The 19122-nt window shown below is 31.6% G+C and overlaps 1 protein-coding gene across 1 annotated transcript in view; it reads right to left on the reverse strand.

The window, feature by feature from the left end:
• The window catches only part of LOC108905820 (regulator of G-protein signaling 6), a 152875-nt gene extending 147560 nt beyond the window's left edge, over positions 1 to 5315 (reverse strand). The window contains exon 1 of the mRNA XM_018708848.2: positions 5135 to 5315. The gene's annotated coding sequence lies outside the window, so the exon portion shown is untranslated. The remainder of the gene's footprint in view (positions 1 to 5134) is intronic.
• Positions 5316 to 19122: the final 13807 nt, after the last annotated feature.

Raw genomic sequence — 19122 nt, forward strand, 5'->3', positions numbered from 1 at the left:
TATAGGTAAATAATTTTGATTATATTTATAAATTTTCTAGAAATTGTCTTGGGATCCTGAAAAAATATACAGGGTGTCCCACCAGGAATCGCCACTATCGATATCTCGGAAGGTACTGATAAATCTGAAAATTTGGCAACCTAGCAAAGGCACTAGGGCCAACACAACTAAAATATTTAGGACTTTATGGCACTTCCGGTTATACCGCAAGTCGGCATTGACTTTTCTTATTTTAAATTATTATATATTATTGTATTTTCGGATTCTACGTGAAATTTGAAGGTCACTTTATTAAATATTCCCTATATCTAGGAGTTACAAATTCTGAGATTTTAAAGAAAAAATTTGGCAGATGTAAATATCTGCGCTAGTATCTCTTTTCAAGAGCGTGATATTAAATGGATTTTTGTTACCTGTAAAGGGCATAGGTAACACTAAATCATGGTATACCAATAAATTAAAACATTTAATACTAGGTGGTCCATTTCTGCTATTACATTTTGACAAATTCAAACAGCTATAAATTTGTTAACTTAAAATTAACACCCTGTATTTTTTACTCTGTTGTATGGAGTTTAAAATTTCCTTTCGAGCCATATAAGCATTGTTAGGGTTGCCGTTACTACTTTCAGAGATATTTGCAATTTTCTATTTTTTGGACAGTTTTTCTCTTCTTCTAGTTGTTTAAGCGAGTTCATTTATTTTAATTTGTTTTGTACAATAATTCACAGTTGTAATGGATACCAACAACACTTAACAGGTTATGGCAAGGCCGAAACTATTTTAATATAATAAAAGCCAATGAAATAGAGAATTCTTACTGTGCATGTTAATCGAAGAAACAGAACATTTTGAAACCATCCCTGTTGCATACAGTGTACTTAGCAATTACGTCGCCTTACAACGTATTTTTTTCCTCAAATTGTTTACTATAAAACACTTTTTTTAATGGATCTCGATTAGGAGGTGTTGACATACTGCTTGAATGGAAATTTATTTAAAAATAATAGAAATGTACTAATTTCATCAGCTGCAAGAAATATTGTAGCGTGTTTTAAAACGAGAGAAAATATTGTATATCTCGTCCAGAAAAACTTGAACCGCAGTACTCGCGACATTGCACATGAAATATATGTTTCAAATACTGCTGTGTGGCATTTTCAGGAAATTATAGCAAATATTCAGTTTCACTTCCACCTTGAATTCAAACACAAAATTTTTCAAGAGAAGCAAAACTTTTACAACTACGCTGATTTTTAGAGAACGTTGTATTTTTAATGGCAAGCCACTTCAAGTCCTTATTTATTTACTTTAATTATACTGCCTCGAACATACGCCATTAATCAAAAATGCAATTATAATGTTAAAAAGGTCAAGCCCTCTGAGGGTGTTCCGTTAAAAGGTCAAAGAGGGGATGGGTCCTGAAGTTTCGTTGCGAAAAAGTAATTTGTTGAATTAAGATATGTTGATGTAGGAAGTAATTACAATACGCAATAAGTCAAAGGTCAAATAAGGCCTAGAGGGTTATCTGTTCCCCAAAAAGACTGCATTGTTACGAAAAACAGATTACAATTTGATAATGAAGCTCGTTCTTTGAGCAATCAATACAAGTTCGGTACAATGAAGGCTTCAAAGTAGAAGGGGTGGTATATGATTATTCTGTACTTACACTAGACGAACTAATATTTTCGTAAAGATTTGAAAGCTTTGTAAAAAGTTCTATAATTGGATTTTTGTTCCAAAGTCCAAGCAAGTGAAAGCGTTGTATGTCTGTGGACCATTTTACTTCCTTAACTGAGCTTGCGCATAAAAGATAATTTTATGTAGCCTCGAAACAGGATATCATTCAAGAAAAGTTTGGTATTGGTTAAGAGTACGTCTGTAATAAACCATTTGAAGAAAAAAACACTCAATAAACACACTGACACAGTACAACACCAAGAAAAACAATAAAAATACTTAGTAGAACTAGAAAACGTCAATATTAAACAAGAGAAAATACGCTAATGATGACGGGAGATCAACAAGATCTCACCTGTGTAAGGCTATTCTTCCCAAGCATGCGCATTAGGGATAATACGGCTAATATTAAATTTTTATTTCATTTAATTTAGGAATATTGTTTTATATCCGTTTTTGTAAATTTTAAGCACATTAGTGTATCTATTTTACCAAACACGTGTTGGTTGTTCTTGAATATTTCAAACTTCTTGCAAAAATAAATTAATTTGAAGTAGTTCATTTTTATAGTATCTATAGTAATTATTGTTATAGTACACAAGGATTTGGTCTGTACAATTTCAACTATGACAATTTGTTGCGGTTTGCTTGAATATGTGACGTCACACTAAAAGAGTTTATAGTTTCTGTACAAACATGAAATTTGGAATTATAATAAACTTTGACTTCTCTTTATTTACCTTTAACAGAGCATCTATGCTAAATAGAAAAATAAAGTTAATTTGCCTTCATTGTTTTTGCGTCATTCTTACTATTTTGCTCTGACAGATGGTCATGAAGCAGAAGACAGCAGGTGAAGAACACACTGAAAAAAAAATGTCGCGTATTTTGTTCATAATACTATCACATCTGTAGTTACGTATAAAAAATATTTTCGTATAATTCGACAAAAAAAATTATTGCTTAGTAAAATTTGGTAATGTTGTCTTTTTGAATTCTACAGTTTTTACCTAAAGTAGTGAAAGTATTAATTAAAACATATTTTACCAGAATCTTGCGTTTCTATTTTTTATAGAAATTTTTCAAAAAATATTGATTCAGATCTTGACTGCGCAGTAAGTTTTTGTTGTTACACCTTTGTTTACACCTTTATTGTATATTATATTAGCATGTCACATATGCAGACATGTCAAGTGCTGTTGTTGGTATTCATCATGGTTGTGAATAAATGTACAAAACAAATTACAATAATGAAATATTTTGAAATACTTTGTTTATTGACACATAATATTAATTATAAATTATTAGGGAGTGGAAAATCCATAAAATTTATTTATTTATTAATTTTAAAACAATAATGTATATCATTACAGGAAAATAGAAAGTGAATATGTTCAACGAAATTGTAAAATTAAATATATTTTAATCACAATGTATTAGTAATGTAAGTAACATTGAAATTCACTTTTGCAGGATAATATGAGAAAATAAACTGAATATTTGGAAAATCCAGAATCCAGAGCCTTTTATAATTTTATAAAAAAAATTACATAGTTGTGTATGTTTTGGAAAAAGGCGATATGGACTTAGAAGCTGATAGAACATTAAAANTTGCTTGAATATGTGACGTCACACTAAAAGAGTTTATAGTTTCTGTACAAACATGAAATTTGGCATTATAATAAACTTTGACTTCTCTTTATTTACCTTTAACAGAGCATCTATGCTAAATAGAAAAATAAAGTTAATTTGCCTTCATTGTTTTTGCGTCATTCTTACTATTTTGCTCTGACAGATGGTCATGAAGCAGAAGACAGCAGGTGAAGAACACACTGAAAAAAAAATGTCGCGTATTTTGTTCATAATACTATCACATCTGTAGTTACGTATAAAAAATATTTTCGTATAATTCGACAAAAAAAATTATTGCTTAGTAAAATTTGGTAATGTTGTCTTTTTGAATTCTACAGTTTTTACCTAAAGTAGTGAAAGTATTAATTAAAACATATTTTACCAGAATCTTGCGTTTCTATTTTTTATAGAAATTTTTCAAAAAATATTGATTCAGATCTTGACTGCGCAGTAAGTTTTTGTTGTTACACCTTTGTTTACACCTTTATTGTATATTATATTAGCATGTCACATATGCAGACATGTCAAGTGCTGTTGTTGGTATTCATCATGGTTGTGAATAAATGTACAAAACAAATTACAATAATGAAATATTTTGAAATACTTTGTTTATTGACACATAATATTAATTATAAATTATTAGGGAGTGGAAAATCCATAAAATTTATTTATTTATTAATTTTAAAACAATAATGTATATCATTACAGGAAAATAGAAAGTGAATATGTTCAACGAAATTGTAAAATTAAATATATTTTAATCACAATGTATTAGTAATGTAAGTAACATTGAAATTCACTTTTGCAGGATAATATGAGAAAATAAACTGAATATTTGGAAAATCCAGAATCCAGAGCCTTTTATAATTTTATAAAAAAATTACATAGTTGTGTATGTTTTGGAAAAAGGCGATATGGACTTAGAAGCTGATAGAACATTAAAAAGTAGGACCATTTTTTAAAAGGCCTCCTTTTTTTTTGTTTTTGAGACACAGGGCAAGTCCAAATCGAGTTTTGGCCATATATAAAAAAAGTTATGCATTGAAATTTGCTACTGATAAAACACCATGTATGAAAGCTGTTATCAGCGACAAAAAATGAAGAGAATACTATGAATTTAAAAAGCATACATCTAAAAGTTAAAAGGTCAAAAGACACAAGGAGTGTCTAGTGGAGGTGTATTTTCTGTCAATTTGAATGTGAAATTATCAAAGACCAAAGTAGCAAGAAGTAAGTACCAAATAAAAAAAGCAGCAAATAAAAAAAACCTGTTATGTGTGACAGCTTTTCAAATGAGTGTAAAATAGTTACCTGTTTAGGATTTTGATATTGGTAGAAATATTTAATATTATAGTGTAAAATTATTGTTAATGTGGGGACACAAACTTTCTTTTTTTATACTGAAACTAGTGGAGCGATACCAAAATGTTATCGATACTGAAAATATCCTCCTTAATAAAAATTTCAAAGTAGTAGGAGAACAGAAAGGTTAACCGATATGTAAAACAGTTTTTCTTGGTTAGTGTTAGAGGAAAATATGAAAATTGGTAGTTATTTATTACATTTAATTATGTTCTTTAGCTCAGGATTTATTGAGGACTGTTGGAAACTGATCCTTCCACATCTCAGGGTAGGACCACATAAATCTTTCTGTTAATACTTCAGCATTGTTCGAAATAAACTAGCAATGGCATTAAAAACGCGTGTAAGCCGTGGAAAGCTGCAAACGGCGAGGCCCCGCCGTTATCTTGCGCACATGCTAATTACGCGAAGTATTGGGTGAATGAAAATGAGCAGCGGTTGCGGCTGGCCGCGTACTTACCAGAGAAACGCGCGTGTGGAATCATCCGAGGCCACTGTGTTTTACACCATACACCGGAAGTAGTGGTTTTCCACCACCCACCGCGTAAATGAACGATTTTAAGGGAAACAGCAGCGGAGGATCGTCTCCCGCATGCAATTTCAGCGTCTGCGGACAGCTGGAGCGCGGACGACTCTTCAGCTCGATATCTGGGCCGATAATGGCGGTCGTTCGGTGGGAACGGAGGCGCGCGCACCCTTTTCCCAGGACTACGTGAAATTATTGATCCCGAAATGGCAAACGAAAATACACGTATTGTAATGAAAATTGCATTGGAAATGTCTTAGGAAAAACCGTGAAATTGCCCCATCGGACTGAGATATTATACTCTTCGCGAATAAAAGACCAATACTTGCGACGATGACGGATTTGTACTATTTCGATTTCGATTAAGCATATCGTGGCCTTTATTCTCTTAAAAACAGGGTGTTTTTTTTTTGTCAACTTCAGCATGTACTTCCTTGGATCATTTTAGAAAAAGGACTTTAATGGAATCTAAAGAGTTTAAAAAATTACTGGCTTTCTTATTACATACAAAATTGCAGAATTTCAGCGCCACTAATTCATTCCATTTTGGAAAATGGATAAATTCTTTGATGTTATTTTTTTATACAGGGTGGGTCATTAGTGTGAAAAAGTAAAATAGTTCCCTTGTTATTCATAATACAGAAAAAAGTTTATATAAAAGTTGTACAGAATCAAAAAACATTAAGGACAAAATTAATTTGAAACACACAAGGCGGTGAACACCCTGTAAATTTTTAAACATATAGATTTTTGAGAAAATTCTATATATAGCAATATAAACAGTTTAACATTTTGCGGGGTTGCCAAGTTATGTAGAAAATTCTCGAAGAAGTTGTATTAACTTTCAACTACTAACACTTGGGGCAAAAATCTTTGATAGAGCTATAGGCAAATGTTAGGCAAAGACTCCTATATTAGCTAATATCGATATTTTCTACAGGACATTTTTTATAATTCGATCATTTTAAGAAAGTTTAAACTTGATTTTTTAAAATTTTTCAAATGAAACATCCTGTATTTTATTGTTCTATTTTATTCACATATCGGTCCACTTCCACTTGTATTAAGTATGTTCTTCACCTAAAGTTGTTAGTTTTTAAGATATAGAAACATTTCTGGAAAAACCTAATTTCTATTATTTTCGGTCGCATGAAATGGCTTTGGAAAAGACTGTCACATTGTGTCAGTTCATAATTTATCATTCCATTTTGAGTTAATTTTATTAGTTTATATTTATTTGTAATTGTATTGTATGTATTTTATGTGTTCTATAAAATAATAAAAATTAAGTTTTTTCAGAAATGTTGTTATATCTTAAAAACTAACAATTTTAGATATAGAACATGCTTAATAAAAGTTGAAGTAGTTCGATATGTCAATAAAATAGAACAATAAAATAGTGGGTGTTCCATTTGAACAATTTTAGAAAATCAAGTTTAAACTTTTTAAAAGTTATCGTATTATAAAAAATGCCCTGCATAAAGTATCGATATTAGCTAATATAGGTGATTTTGCTAATATTTGTCTATAATTCTGTCAAATATTTTTGCTCCAAGTGTTAGTAGTTGAAAGGTAATGTTTTTTTCCAAAATTCGAAGAATTTTCTACGTAACTTGGCAACACCGCACTAAAATAATAAATTGTTTATTTTGCCATATATAGAATTTTCTCGGAAATCCATATGTTTAAAAATATACAGGGTGCTCTATTTAAAAAATGTAATCTTTGGCGTGTCCCGTTTTTACTCATCACCCTGTATATATCAAATTAATTTTGTAGTTTAGGTTTCTTGATTCTGTACAACTTTTATATAAACTATTTTCTATATTATAAGTAACGAGGGAGTTATTTTACTTTCTCACACTAGTAACCTACTCTGTATATATTTCGCTTTATTCGAAAAATTCTTTCAAGTTATTTTCTTAAAATTAAAATAAGAAATTTGTGTCAGACATTAGCACCAAACTGTATCAAAAACACATACTAAAATTTTGTTAAATATGTTTATTCACATTTTATTTGGCTCAGGATACACAGAATTTCAAATATTTTCACCGAATATTCATATTTTGCTACTTCGTTGTTTTTCAACGAATCTTGACGATTTCTTTTTAACTAAAAGCTCTTTTCATAAGCTTTCCGAATATGTAATAATATATAACTATGTCACGCTCGTGCGTCATATATTTCATTTTGCAACGATGGCTAAAAAAGAAAACAATTTTCTAGATTGCACATTTGAAATTTAAAAAAAATGATAGATTTCAATGTATTATTATGAAATCTACCATGAAAAAAAGTCAGTGTGATTGTGGAAGATCCTGGAGATAGTCCAGACTAATAATTAGTTAATTTGTTTATAAGGCCATAACTTGTAACCTATTCAACTTACCGATTTCAGATTTTGTGTGAGTTATTAGACAATGATAAGGAATGAGAGGATGAGATGCCAAAACGTTCTAGTAATAATAACGCAGTTTATAAATGTTTAATTCAAGTCATAAATAAATTTCTTATGTTCATAACTTTTGATATAATCAATATGTTTTTACGCTCGAGGGCTAGTTTTGTAGGTCTGTTGAGGGTGAAAAAAGTACTCTACTGTTTTCTCGTGGAAATGAACGGAAAAAGTTATAAGCGAAAAACGTGAATTTACGTAAAAATTATACAATTAACCACCCTGTAAACAGTCTTCCCCCATTTTCATGACTCTGGAAACTAATATGTTATTGTACATAATATTTAGCATCTATAGTGATAAATTCAGCTTGCCGAAACAAAAAGTCGCGATTAATTCTATATTTCCTGGTCTCTGAAAATAATCCAAAAATTTGGAATTTTTTTAATATCGCTTAATTCTTGTGACTGGTGTAGGTATATTTATTGCCCAATAAATTACAAATGCTGTCATAGGACATTAAAATATTAATAATACCTAATTATAACAGTATCTACTTGTGAGTTTTGCATGGTATTTTAAAAACATTATATAATATATCACAAACGGATTTTTGTGTTACAGAGAGCTAACAAGGCCGTCACTTTACTTGTAAAAATCCGATTTAGCATTTCGCTTTCTCTACCGTTAAAAAGTGGATGAATATCCGCCACTTTTTGTTCCGTATAACGTTTCCTGCCCTTGTGTTGAATCAAAATCATTTATTAACCACCCTGAAAATGCTCCACGCGGAAACTGAAAAGAGCCTCTTTCCGTTTCCGTCATATTCCCAAATCGTCTAATATTAGCTTTAGCACAGCATTTCACTATTTGGCGATTAATCATCATATTCCATTATTTACATTTGCGAATTCCTATGTAAGCAGAACGCACCTATACCCCCTATATCTGTCTCACTTTGAGGGTGATGAACTCTAATCGGCCTAATTCATGAAGGATATCCTTGACTATTGTAATTAATTATACGTTGTGATTAATATTCTACGCGGGCTATCGGACTAATAACTTATATTATTCAAGAAACAGCTTGTTATTAATTTCTGATGGCACTAAATTTGATTTTTTAATGCGGCATTATGTAAGGTTTGATTAATTACCAAGGCAAAATTTCGATGAGACCTGGTAACAGCTGACCAACAGAAAAGATAGTTGAAGCTCTGTGGAAACTGTGCATTGATAAATGAAAAAATTTGATAGTAGATGAAAGTAGCATTTTATCCACGCAAGAATATTTAATATTCTTAAGTGGATAAAAGGTAATTAAAACACGAATGCAATACAACGTTTTACCCATAATCACATCACAATCATATTTGTGGAGTCAGAATTATTGGAATTTAATAAAAACATATTAAATGCAATAAATTGTGCGACTTGATATTTCTTACTAGTATTCAATGAAACGTGGTAGGTTTTGTTATACCCTTGGAGCATATACTCCTAGAGGCAGCCATCAGTGATGACAAAGCGCGACTGGTGTGCGAGAGAGAAAGAAGAATAAAAGGGCATGCTATCTCTCTCGCTCCGCGAGCTGGATTGGTCGGTGCGTGCTCCCCTCCTCCAATGACCGCCCTGCACCTAAGCCCCGACCAATCAGCTCGCGGAGCGAGAGAGATAGCATGTCGTTTTATTTTCCTTTCTCTCTCGCACACCAGTCGCGCTTTCTCAGCACTGAAGACTGCCTCTAGGAGTATGTGCTTGAAGGTTATACCTACTGGTTGCTATGGTACGTTGTTTATTATAAATTGTTTAATAAATAGTTCTATCTGAATTTGGTAAAAATGCAAGAAAGTAATTGTGTTCTTGTGGCTGTTTTTGAAGAAGCTCAAGAAGCAATTTTATATTTATTGCTAACGAAAGCCAGGGAACATTACGGAAAAGTGTTCGCCGAATTTAACGAATGGAGGAAAAAACGGAGAGTAATGACAATAAATGAAGAAGTCGTGCTATCATAAATTTGAAGAAAAAATATGCGATTTCATCTATGTAGTGGGAGTATTCGATGTTGAAGGCTACTATAAAGGTCTACAAACATATAGATATTGGAAAATATAACAAGTTTACTGCTTATTTGAAAAGTGAATCCAGAGGATACAAATTAAAAAAAGCTGCAGTATTGGAAAGAGCACTTATTGAAGAATTTTTGACGGGGGCTTCCGATAAAGAATATTTAATGATTAAGGTAATATCTCTTTACCTTTTACACGTTGTTAGGTATATATTAAACTTTGAATTATTTTAGGTTGCGCTAATAATGGCGGTTACTAGTGCCCATCGATGCTACGAATTGACCAGTTTTAAAATTAGTGACGTACAGGACCAGTTATCTACTTGTTTCAATACCCGACACCAAGACAGGCATTTTAAGAACATTTACAGTTATAGAAGAAAGATTTTGCGTGAGTGCTGTTGAAATATGCAGAAAATATATTTCTCTGCGCCCAATTCGCCTAACACAAGACAGATTCTTTTTAAGATACATCAATCAAAAATGTACTTCTCAGTCTGTTGGAATCAACACATTGGCAAAGGTACCCTCAATTGTTGCTTCATTCCTGAATATCGCAAATCCAGAAGCAAATACTGGCCATTGAATGAAGCGCACTTCAACAACTTTATTGGCCAATAAACCATCAAACGGCATGGTGGATGGAAGAGCTCCTCTGTAGCAGAAAGTTATGTCGAGGAGTCTATGGCCCGGTACTTTGAGTCTCGGTTAAAGCTTGATTAACGGATTAGACTGTACATGTACTAATTTATTTTATAAATGAAAATCACAGTCTAATCGCCTGATTAGTTAATCAAGCCTTAACCGGGACTCAAAGTACCGGCCTAGATCTAACAAACTTTATATTCAAGGAAAACAGATAAAATATGTATGACATTTCTAATTAACATACAATTCCACTATTGATGACCCACGTTGGGCGCCAAATATCACAGCTCAGTAGTCACATCTTGAATATGAAAATATGTTAGTTAACTGTGGGTTACCAGATATTTTTTACAGTGTAAAGAACTGTTTAACTTCTTTTGATAGATTTTTTCATAAAAAAATTTTTTGAATTTATTTATTTGTAAAAAAAATATGGAACTAATTATAAAATATATATTTTGAAAATATCAGCTTTTTTCCATTACACTCTAATTGCATATGAAATCGTTTCCTTAACAAATTTATGTATGGTTGTGATAAAACCGGATTTGGTGCTTTTTTGAAATGGACAGTGACGATGTCTTCAATTCTTAATATCTGTCAACGAGGCAGGTGATTCTGTCATGGAGGAGACGATACGAGGTTGATGTGAATAAATAACCATCGATACACATTTTCCAGTTTTCCACGGGAAAGTTAAAAACACTTTTCTTGTCAGGACTTTGCACCGTGCCAGTCCAAATATATAAAACTTTTTATGACCGCCTCAGACGCCAAATTGAATGCCTTCGGCTGTATTAAGGCGTGAAAATGCAGAGCTGATACAGGATAAGAAAGAACCCGTTCTTGTGGGGAGGCGTAGTACATCAGATAAAATTAAAATCCACGAATGGAAGCTTTCGTCGCGGATAAAAGAGTCGCGAAGCGTATTTGTTAAGTAAATACTAAATTATGTTGCTACTATATTTAGACATGCCAAGAAATTCATTAAAGAACTAAAGAGGATAAAAATGTTATTTAAGGATGTTTGAAATGAAGTTTTAATATCGTACAAAAATGTTTTCTTATCCTTCTTAGATATTTCCTGTATGTCCCGAAGCGACAGGTTCTAATGTACGTAAAATATACAGGATCCTTTTCAGTTACTTTTTCTAGATCACAAAATTTCGCATTCAACCATAAATTTTTAATCTCGTCATTTTGATTTGCGTACGTTTTGCCAAAGAAATAAAGTAAACATTTTTCTTCATTCAATTTATTATTTTAAATGATGTAGATATGTGTTTGCACAACACAGTTATTTTCGTCAATGTCTAGAGCAGGGGTCGGCAAGTAATTTTAGGTGGGGTCCGGATACTTTTGAAAATTTTTAACGAGGTCCAGAAAAAAATTCATATTTCTTATTTTAATTTGGACTCAAATTTAATCTGCTTACTAACCATTAAGAACTCAAAACACTCACACAATTGTAAAATACTAGAAAAAATGATAACATTGGCACTTTTTAAATAATTTATTTGAGTAATTTATACTTTCAAACAATTTTTGGCGGTCCAGTATTTTACCTTCCGCGGTCCGGACCTGGACCGCGGTCCGCCAGTTGCCGACCCTTGGTCTAGAGTCTAGTGTCTAAAGTAAAGTCTCTACTAAAAAGTCAGTTTACCATACTTTTGAATGTCGTATCGCAAAATTAAATTTACATGGTCATGTCAAAATGGATGTTGAGATTTGAATAAAAAAAATGGGTCCAAACCGTCCAAATAGTAAGAAATAACGAATTCCAAGAAGGAATGTCGCAAAAAAACAAAACACTGTTCAAGGTCAATAAGGTCATATTCATATTCGGCTGCTTTAAAAACACTCCTATATTAAATTTCGTTGAAGTTTTCAACAGTGACACCTAACAAAAATGAAATAAAAAAATTCTTTGATTCAGGTATGCAAAATAGTACTAAGATAATTTGATCTGTAGTGGTTTATTTTTTCCTAAGGCTGCTACCGTTAAAGTACAGCTCATAAATTTCAGGAAATCTAATGTACATTTAAGGGACGTACCACTACTAACTATTGGCTGTTGTTGGCACTGCCACCATAATAAACCATATATATTCCAGTAAAGACGTCATCATTTCCCAAAACTATTTTATGAGATGCCAATGGAACATAATAAATCGAAAAAGTAATTATGCCATTTATTGATTTCAACTTGTAAATATCTAATCTATGTGTATACTACGAGGAATCAAACAAAAAGAGGATATTCGCATATAAAAAAAAAATAAGCAAAAAATTGTATAAATTAAATCTGGAAATACATAGCGTCTTCAAGACTTAAATCTTCAAATGCTTTCAATATTTCGAAAAAAGTAATAGTAGCTTCACAAAATGATATACCTACCAACAATTCTACATTTAAATTGCCAGCTTTGTAGATATCAGCCCTTTTCTTAAAGAGTAACTTCTATGCCTATGACTTTTTTGAAATATTTTTGTGTGCATACTTTGTTGAAACATTACATTTACAAAGAAAATCTTCGTAGAGTCTTAGACTTTGAAGTTAAATGAATAATAATTACACAGCCTCACAAAAAAAAGTGGAATATCCGAAAGACAAAACCCTAGAATCAATATGTTTTTGGGGTCGCTGAATCTGAATCCGGTGTCCGTGACACTATTAGCTCTGGATAAAGGTCACTTGAAGGTTAAATGTAGAGAATCAATTGGCAACAAAGTAACCATACATACGAGTATCTATACGTTTTTGGGGTCGGTAAATCTGAATCCGATGCCCGTTTGATCCTATCAGGTCTGCGTTAAAGTAAGTTCAAGGTCAAATGTAGAGAATCAATTGCCCACAAAGTAAACCTACATATCTATACATTTCTGAGGTCGCTTAATCAGAATCTGGTATCCGTTTGATTCGATCAGGTCTGCGTTAAGGTCAGTTTAAGGTCAAATGTAGATAATCAATTGACCACAAAGTAAACCTACACATCTATACGTTTATGGGGTCGGTGAAGCCAAATCTGGTGCCCGTTTTACCTGATCAGATCTGCTAAGTTCTAAACTCAAAACACTGAAGTATTCATTTATGGGTATTAAAAGTTGAGTAACAAATAATATTAAAGAAAGAAAGCTTGTAACTATGAGCCCGTGACTTTCACATGACAAAATTCTAGTATCAGTAAGTCTTTAAATGAATATATCCGTTAATGCTTCAATGATTCATGTACATTAATTTACACAGTGTGTCCTTGTTCGTTGAGATTCTTGAGAAAAGATAAGAGATTTTTTGTTTTGGTAAATCACCTAAAATTACTACATCTCACTATTATGATATCGAGACTACTATTCACTTTTATGGTTAACTATTTTGTTGACAAAAGATCTGAGAAGTGTACTCAAAGAAGTACTCAAATTTTAATAAGTATAAATGTTTGAGCGTTTTGAATTTAGAACTTAAGGTTATTTAGCAGACTTGATCAGGCCAAACGGACCACGGATTCGGCTTCAGCGACCCCAAAAACGTATAGACATATTAGTTCACATTATTGGCAATTGGTTCCCTACGTTTGACCTTGAACTGACCTTGAACCAGACCTGATAGAATAGACACCGGATTCGGAGTCAGCATCCTCAAAAACATACAGATATATGTGTTTATTTTGTTGGCAATTGATTCAATACATTTGACCTTGTACTGACCTTCAACCAGAGCTAATCGGGTCAAATGGACCCCGAATTCAGATTCAGCGACCCTAAAAACGTATAGATATATTAGTTTACTTTGTTGGCAATTGATTCTCTACATTTGACCTTGAACTGACCTTAACCCAGAGCTAATCGGGTCAAATGGACACCGGATTCGGATTCGGCGGACCCAAAAACGTATAGATATACGGTTTACTTTGTTGGCAATTGATTCTCCACATTTGACCTTGAACTGACCTTAACCCAGAGCTAATCGGGTCAAACGGACACGCAAAACATATAGATAGATCTTTCGGATATTCGGATATTCCAATTTTTTTGTGGAGCTGTGTTATTTCATTCTGTTTTTCAGAAGAAACTGTTTTCAAAATAATTTTAAATAATGTTTTAAAAATAACAACATATAAACACAAATTGAACATAAAAAAACATGTAAATATGGTTCACTATTGTAATTGCATAAATTGTTAGTTTCACGAAGCTGCAAATAAAATTGCAAATAATAGTTTTCTAATAAGAATATATACATATATGTAGTTTCTTTATGAAAATAAATCTTCAAAGTTTTCTGTTACTTTTTTTTTATTTATTGGTCCTGTAACAATAAAACTGTTTACATATTTCTGTATTTTTATTTATTACTATTTTTTTTGTATATCAACCTTGTGTAGATATGTTTGTCTTTAGTGTTATCCTGTTAATTAATTTTTTTCTAGTGTCTACTGTAAGTGAGAAAAAAGTGCAATCATTGCTATCTGAATAACTACAGAAGAAAGTATGTTGTTTTGACAAAAAGATAAAAGAGTCATATTCATAAAAACTACCCTTTAAATAAAGAGCTGACCTTTTCTTATCAACGACGCTGGTAATTGAAAGAAAGCATTGCAGATATGGTTTTGTGAGTATTAAATGTAAAAATTAAAAAAATATTATTTTTCAAAAAATTGGCCTATATTTCGAGAAAGGTGATTTTCGCGTCAAGATTAATATATATCTGCTTTTGTTTATTTTCACCTTGTCGCCATAGAGAATGTCTCCTTATTTTTTATTCCAATTTCTTTAGATTATTTTAAATCGTTATATTTAAAATACACATTAACCCTGCATGTTAAACAGCTTTTTATTTCCAAAAATACATTTGCAACTGGCGCATTCGCCATATATTTAAATAGACAAGAGGGGACAATGAAATATGCATGTATTTTAATAGTATGTGTTTTTTATGAAAACAATTGACACCCACGTTTTAATGTAAATTTGTGTCTGTTTAAATTGTTATAAGTATTACAATATTATTATTATTGTTGTGATAATGTCAAGGGATAATAAAATAAATGAAAAATGTATAAATATACGATATTTTTCCTATGTGAACAAATAGATTTATCTTCGTATATTTTAAATATTCTAAAAATGACTAAAAGTCGATTTACATCATTCATAAATCAGATATAGAACAAAAGTTCCACTTCCATTAAACAGTAAATCATGCCTCTTGTAACACAACAACAGAAAACAGTTATTAGCTTTTCAACCCCAATTCTTGAAAGACTCTAATGAAATTGTGCTCCAAGGAAATAAATATTAATCACCCGAATCCAGATTTAAATTTAACGAATGATGATTTAATTTCCGTAAATGTTTCAAGTTAAATTAAAACAAATGGCAGTAAATTAGAAAATGCTGAAGTCACTGGAACTGATTACCGCCGACATAAATTCCAACCCGTTACTTGCTCTCTGATTAAATTTTCCTTCTTTGATTTGGAAAAGCGGATTTCGTCGTTCCCTAATAACGACACTTGATTTTCTAAGAACAATTATGTTTTTTAAATGTAATGCTCTTAATTAAATATTTAACACTTCTAAAAATTTGGCTTGATTTCAATTGTACAAGTTGTCTCAGAAAAATGTTAATTCACCAGCTCACCAAATATTGTTTATCAGATCTAGAGTTTTAAGTTTACCAGTTCCTATTTCTATTTGTCGTTTATAAGTTCACAATATCTTAAGCAGTAACATTTGGAACAGTAAAACGGTTAGATGCATCAATTTGTCAATTTACAGCGTTAAGTTTTCTAAAAAACTGTAAAAAGTCATTGTTTTGCACTTTTTTTTAATTGACGTCAAGCATGAAAAAAAAAACTAAAGACTTAAAGCTTCGAAACTTTTTTGCTGATCTCGATATGAGCATTTTGCAGCCTTTCGATAATCACTAAAAAATTCATTGACATTTTTTGTACGTTTTTCAGTAATAGTTACCTACAATTTTAATCAAACTTTCGTTTGAATACCTATCATTGGAAGTTCAATAACAGTTTTCTCCGTGTGTAAACATTGGAAACGTGAAAGATTAAAAATCCTGTAACAACGTTCTAATACCTAGAATATGTGAAAATATACAGCATGTTTATTTAATTAAGAAAAAAATTGAGAAGGTTTCTGTACCTGGAAAAAGACGCACAACTGTTTCAAACAAAATGAATTCCTAATGACAAATTTGCGAATAAATTATATTTTACTCTTTCAAATATATTTTTTGAAAGACAATGAGGAATGCTCCTTTAATCTTACAGTTACTTGTGGAAATATATCATCCAAGGAACATCTGTAAAACCCTCCGTTCTAAGCCAAGTTTTTTCCAGCCTCTTCAGGATGACTTGTAGGAAATGGAAAAGCTGCTGAAAACTTGGCACGCATATTATATCGGGATTTAAGAACAAATTACTTTCTGTTGTCTTCTGTGTACATCTGTACTAAAAGACACGAATCGTTTGTGTTTCCTTGAATATTTACGCGAAGGTCTTGTCATTTTTCTTTGATATATTATCCGACCCTTAATCACAAAGAAATAAAAATGACATGGATAAGTCAAGGTTCTTTTCAGATGTTTATTCTAATTTTTTATCCACACCATTCGTCTGGAAAATACATGCAGTCCTATTGATGAACGATGTCATACATACATCGAATGTTGTTTGTGTAAATAATACCCGAATACACTAAGAAGGTCGATTTGTAAAGCTCACTTTTTTGAGACCTAAAGGATTAGAAAAAGTATTAAAAAAAGGTTTATTTTTCCTGTAGCTTTGGATTTTCTACAATGTCAATTTTACTCACGTTGCGCTCAAAAATTGATCAATTTCTGTCTACACTAGATTGAATGAAATTTTGAATCTGTTAATATGAATACAATTTTGTGGTGAAACTATTAAGGCAGAATTGACTCAAATCTGAGTTTCTGTTACTCCCCAGTGAGTGAGTGTTTACTTTGTTATGAGCATATAAGAACAACTAAGAGTTAAGTTTTCCCTAATGTGCTTCGGACTTAACTATTATAGAGTTATTTTCTATTCAAACTAGATTTTAGTGAAATTATTTAGACCTATTACCATAATACCATATTTTATGTTTTATTTATTCTATAAATATATGAACACTAACATCTGAACGCAGTTTTGTTTGTTATTTACTTGACTTACTTTATTTTTATAGTGAAAAAGAATGTAACATATAGCTAAGTAAGTATACCTTTTATCAGCACTATTTTTTTTTTTTTTTTTGATGAATGAGGAGAAATCTTTTTCATTCCATGTGTTAATTGAGAACAACGTTTCTTTCTAACGCAGTGATAGAAAGCGTGTATTTTAAGAAACGAATTAAGCGTGGTTTTTCTTCGGAAACAATATATCCAAACGTAGACAGAAATAAATTTAGAACCCTCCATACTTTCTCTTTACTCGCTTTCTTTTACTTTTCAGTTCTTTTAGGTTAATCCAATTTGCGATTAGAACAAGATGTGCTGCCAAGTTGCCCACCGGATCGATACGGAAAATTAACTCGGATAAGAGCTGCCTTAAGAACATCAACCGCCTTTCTATTGCTATTGTGTTGGTTCCTGAGAAATATATTCCAAATTTTTTATAAATTCTTATATCTACAGCCGATGTATTGTCATAGTATACAAGGTGTTTTAACATGTAAAGTGTTTTATAAGTAAAATTACTGTTATCAATAAAATTGAAATATGTGAATTTAAAACCGTATTTGACATAGCAACATAAAATTTGATGGCACATATGAATACGACAACACGAAATTTAAGTTTTTTTGTCTTACAAATGATTTACAAATATGTGTATATCCTCTGAAATCATCCTTTAAATTTTACAAAGCGTGGCATCGATCAATTTATTCGATACGTATCTAGTGGCATCCTAGTGCTTGCCCTGTCAGCCTGGCGTGCCGGTGAACAATCCAAGTTTGTGCGTGTGTGAGCGAGTGAGTTTGACGCTTTGCTTGGTCGAGTGTATGGCACGTATTTTTATACCAGTCAGTATTATAGTATTGTGAACATAGTACACGGCTTGACCACAGATTTAACATATGTCTGCTACTACAACGCTTACCTACTAGCATAATTCAGATCACTATTGTTTATTTATTTGACTGTCGCCACAAAGTTTCCGATTTCTATATAAATCACAACAACGAAAAATGCCATACATACATGAGTGAGTCCCCGCCTTTGAATATTTCATTTATTATCTGCATAGTCAGAACAAAACTGATTTTTTTATGCAAAATTTGACAATCTGCATTTCGAAAACAAAGCTCTTCCGGGAAGATTTTATATGAATTACTTTAACTACTTTTTCATAACATTTTTTTCACTTTTTTATGAAGACATTTTTTTTTATTTAACCATACTTTTTATTTAAGAAGCGGATAAAGTTTTGTGTTATTTTCACAGCAAATAACTATTAATTTTTGAATAAATATTTCATTTCCGTCCTAACTTGATTAATTATGCACCTTACAAATACTGCCGTATAAATATTGTTTGATTATAATTTTAGCCACGTGTAGGTTACAATATGCTCTTTTAAATTCAACTTTTTATGGCTTCATTTTCCTTTGCAGTAAAATAGACGAACGTCTCTAACCACGGCAATCTGCTACTTTCTAATCTAATATGCATTGGAACATAGCAAAAACTTAATCCGATAGTAAAGTAAAAAAAGTTACTTTGCCGAACAGAACGGCAGGAAGATTAACGATGGTTTTATTTCAATTTTATGAGTCGTTTTCTTTTGTA

Source organism: Anoplophora glabripennis, unplaced genomic scaffold, assembly GCF_000390285.2.
Source record: "Anoplophora glabripennis isolate ALB-LARVAE unplaced genomic scaffold, Agla_2.0 scaffold164, whole genome shotgun sequence".
NCBI lineage: Eukaryota > Metazoa > Arthropoda > Insecta > Coleoptera > Cerambycidae > Anoplophora > Anoplophora glabripennis.